Source organism: Brassica oleracea, chromosome C5 (genome assembly GCF_000695525.1).
Source record: "Brassica oleracea var. oleracea cultivar TO1000 chromosome C5, BOL, whole genome shotgun sequence".
In the NCBI taxonomy this organism is placed as follows: domain Eukaryota; kingdom Viridiplantae; phylum Streptophyta; class Magnoliopsida; order Brassicales; family Brassicaceae; genus Brassica; species Brassica oleracea.
In genome coordinates, this window is record NC_027752.1 from 12,741,382 (window position 1) to 12,741,589 (window position 208).

The following is a 208-nucleotide window of genomic DNA, read 5'->3' on the forward strand; positions in this document are numbered from 1 at the left end:
AAGGTTTACTTTATATATCAAATTGATTCCTTTAATAATTTTGCATTTTCACTAAATTGAATAGTAGTTTCCTTTTTATTTTGAAATAAACATTTTTTGAAAATCTTGAAATTTTAAAATAATAATTAAAATGGTAATTTGACATATTTTGGTGCTTTAAAATAATATGTGGATATTCTCAATGATTTATTGCATAAAATTACATATA